Below are 3,969 nucleotides of genomic sequence, written 5' to 3' on the forward strand. Positions count from 1 at the left end.
CAGGATCTAAAGTTCTTAAACTCACTTTGAATTTTGTTACTGGTTTTGTTTTGAAAACATTACAGAAAACAACTGGATACCAAACTGCCACTTGAACAGAAATTTGAGGGAGAATGTTAAAAGATCAGGAATTTAAGAACGACCCTGGACTGCAAATAGTTGTTAACAAAAACACAATATTTTGTTCTGGTGTCAAACTAACAGACTGAAATAGGCTCAATTAATTTCTATATAAACATAAGTATGCCAGTGCAAAGGTTGTGTTCTTTACATAGACATGTGAATGCAAACAGGTTAATAGAGCAAGGGGCCAGGCAAAATGAGAGAATAACCTGGGATTACTGAAACAAGCACTATAACTGTTGAGCCCTGAGGAAACAGAGAGCTAACACACTTCATCTAAACCCTCCCATAAATAGTTTGGGTAATTAGAGGCTTAGATTTATTGAAAACAATGAAAAATGTCATAATTACCTTTACATATTTTTCTTTCTTTCACGGGTAGAAAATGATCCCAGTAATTTGGTGTTCAGTGAGCAGGGCACATTTTGCATTGTTTTTCCACCACTGTGTCATTCTGAGCAAAAATGCTTCAGGGGAACACCATTGAACAGGTCTGTTCTTTTCCTTTTTAAATCTTGTAGCAATTAGCAAGCATTTCACGGACCATTTCGGTCAAATAATGTAACTTGGCAAAATGGTGCCCAGTTCTGAAGGGCTGTGAAGTATTTTTCTTGTTCCAGATGGCAAGAGTTTTTTCCAAATGAAAGATGTCCTAACAGGCTGGAATAAAATCAACCCCAGTTGAGAAGGAAGTTTGCTTCTGAATTATTTTTCCCAAACTCAAAGTAGATACTGATGCTGATAAAAAATCTCTGTGATACTCCTTGCACAGCAGAGGGAAAACTCACAAGAAACCCAATGACCATGCTTTTACATGAGTCCATGATGAAGGTGGAATAAGCTACCAAAGGCCAATGAAGGCAGACATCCAAAGCCTGCGGCAGAACTGGGGCAGCCCAGCTATATGAGAATGGTCATATTTCAAAATAGGCTAGTCCAGCATAATCCTGTTTATGAAATGCAGGTGGAGTCTAATTCCGAGTTTGTGGTTTGAGCTTTAAAACTCATTATGTTTTGGTTCTGTACTCCTTGGAGACCAACTGACTCCTTGTACATTAACGTCAAGATGCTCAGATCAAATAGACAGCTGAAGTTTACAGCTCTGGTGTTCAGATAACAAGGCATGGATGTGAGACAATTCTAGTCTCTGGAAGCTGTCGTCATCCTGCAATCCAGAATACGTGAACAAATGGCTTTCAGGCCTCGATATAAGGCCTGCTCGATCACCAGGCGTTTTATGACTTTGTCTTCAGCGAGAGTGTGTGGTTTGCAAGATAGGATCTGTCTAGAAAAAAGAGCAACCAAAGCTTGGATATGACAGCGAAACTAAAGAAATGCTGACAGATTAATAAATGGTTTTGGGAAAATCCTGCGGCATTTCAGAATCATCCCTGTATGTGTCATTTCTTTCTGGGTAGCTCTGGGTGACCTTATGCAAACCAGACTGACTGTACCATGTCCCTTGGTCATGCTGGATGCTGAGGTTGCAAACTACCTCCCTGATGTATAAAGATCCCACCATATTATTATTTTTTTTTTTCTGGGGAAGTTGCCCAGAAATAACTGTGCCATCAGATTTTTTCAGGGGTCAGAGAAGACACTTTGGGAAACTGGGACTATAAGGAGCAATTTCGTTGGCTACCCAGGGGGCAGGATCAACTGGTCCCTCAAAGGGGTGAGGATAAGAGGGAGGCTGCATAGGAGCCACTTTCCTCAGCAGGAAAAGGGGGACTGGATTTAGTCAAATCTACTATGCTTATTTCTGCTCTATGCTTTTTATATTGAGCAAGATGTGGAGGGAGTAAAGGAACTTTTCTGCAGGGCTTCTGTAGGATTGTAGGCTCTGTGGGAACCTACAGCCTTCCTATAGAAAATGGCTTTTCCACTGTCCCCACAAAGAGTGTCTGGTATCAGTGCAGGAAGCCTCAACAAACAGTTTGGTCTTTCAGAAAACCTGATAGGCTTCCATTAGAAAATAATTTATAAATGTTCTTTTATGGAAGGTGGTATGTGCATAACAGAACGAGGGGAAAAATCCTTTATGTTACATGAAGCCTTAAATTCACAATGGGGTTAGACTCTTATAAGCATTAGTGTTATTCGCCTGGAGGTTTGGAATATTCCTTTGGAGAGGTATGCTGGTAGTGGTGAATGTATCAAAGACTCTCATTGACTTCTGAAACCAATGATGTAGTTTTTCAAACAGCAAGCTTGACTTGCTTTACAGAGGTGCTACAGAACACAGATTTAGGTCAGATGGAGAGGAAGAGGATTTCTGGCTGCAAGTTTGGGTTTTGTTCACACTGAGTGAGCTGACCATGATGTTTACCTTTGGTTCAGCACCTGACTATGCTGTTACAGAACAATAAATGCAGCTCTTGCATAGCTCAGGAGATCTAAAAGTGAGATCAAGTTTATTACATTGCACAGCTTAGTTAAAAGGCTCCTACTGGGCTACTTACTATTGAGATGGAATAACTACAGTATGGTTCAGCAGAGTAATCCTTTTTCATTTATTTTTGGGCTTGAGCCTTCTGCTCCAAGTTGCCTGCTTGCATTTATGTTGCTATTCCCTAGCAAAACTAATCTAGAGCAGTATAACAAAAGCAATATGTGAACTCCACCACATTTGGAATGTTCATCCTGGAACAGTGTAACCCCAATCCCCAGGGGCGGAGAGGTGTTTGTAGGGAAAAGGAAAAGCTCACATCTGGTTTGATACTACAGTAAGAGAAAAGGCTGTTTACCACTAGAGGGTGTATCAGCTGCACAACTGTTATTGGAAACACTAGGATTTTGTTTAGAAGCTGATCTTTTTTGTTGTTCTGAAATTAATTTAAGCAGCCTCAATTATCTGATGTTTAGTTTTATAGACAATTAAGTTCTCAGCATCATTCAGCCCACCTGAACCAGCCCAAGGTGGGTGGCTTTGTCAACAACAGATAATTTATTTTGGCTGTTCTAATTTCACTTGCTTGTTGTATAAGGCAGTGTTTGCTGAGCCCCAGGGCAAAGCAAGACTATTTAAATGTACAAGATAGGAATATTTGCAGTATGCTTTTGTGGCATCAGAGCCACGGTGTCTCAGCTCCCTTTCCTCCTTTGCTGGTGGGAACAGATAAGGAGTAGTAGCCAATTACTGAAGGTGAGGAAGAAAGGTGGAGACTGCTGAACTCAACCCAAAACAAAACAGGCTGGGAATTTTGCCTGGGTTAAGGCACAGGCAAGCAGAGCATGAAAATTCGGCTTCTTATGATGTTCTGTGTCTCCAGTGAGAGACATTAAGGGCTTCCTTTTCAAATAATGTCACCATAAGCACTGTTGGCAATTCAGCTTCTGGCCATCTGAGCAGTTGGAGGAGCTCTGCTGGTGACTGCTGCGTCTCAGCAGCCCTCTGCGCAGGAGGCTTCTTGCTTTGGGTGGGCTTGGGTCAGGCCTTTTAGTGCACATTTAGGCCTCAGAAATGATATTTCTTGGAGGATGGCGTGTTTCTAGTTATACAAGGAAAGATTATTAGGGCATAGAGGATTGAAAGCAAACAGGAAAGTTTACAGTCAGGAAGGCTTATAAAGCCATTTCCAGTTATATATGAGATGTGAGGACTTCCAGTCCAACACGCTTAATCTAGTTCCTTGCTATTTTAAGCAGCCATGTTAAATATCCTGTTCATAAAACAATCAAAGCTCCATCTGGTTCTCTATACTGTGCTCCAACTGAATAACTCAAAGACAGGCTGCAAATTTAGTAGCCAGAAGAGTGAATGATGCTGGTTTAGTCCCATTAGTTCTCCTATGCTCCTGGCTCAAAAAAAAAAAAAAAAAAAAAAAAAAAAAAAAAAAAAAAAAA

At 40.8% G+C, this 3,969-nt stretch overlaps 1 long non-coding RNA gene across 2 annotated transcripts in view; it reads left to right on the top strand.

The window, feature by feature from the left end:
* The first annotated feature begins 504 nt into the window (after positions 1–504).
* The window catches only part of LOC118174029, a 53,961-nt gene continuing 50,496 nt past the window's right edge, over positions 505–3,969 (top strand). For both annotated transcript variants that reach the window (XR_004754508.1, XR_004754509.1), the window contains exon 1: positions 505–614. This is a non-coding gene — a long non-coding RNA (uncharacterized LOC118174029). The remainder of the gene's footprint in view (positions 615–3,969) is intronic.

Source organism: Oxyura jamaicensis, chromosome 13 (genome assembly GCF_011077185.1).
Source record: "Oxyura jamaicensis isolate SHBP4307 breed ruddy duck chromosome 13, BPBGC_Ojam_1.0, whole genome shotgun sequence".
Classification (NCBI taxonomy): domain Eukaryota; kingdom Metazoa; phylum Chordata; class Aves; order Anseriformes; family Anatidae; genus Oxyura; species Oxyura jamaicensis.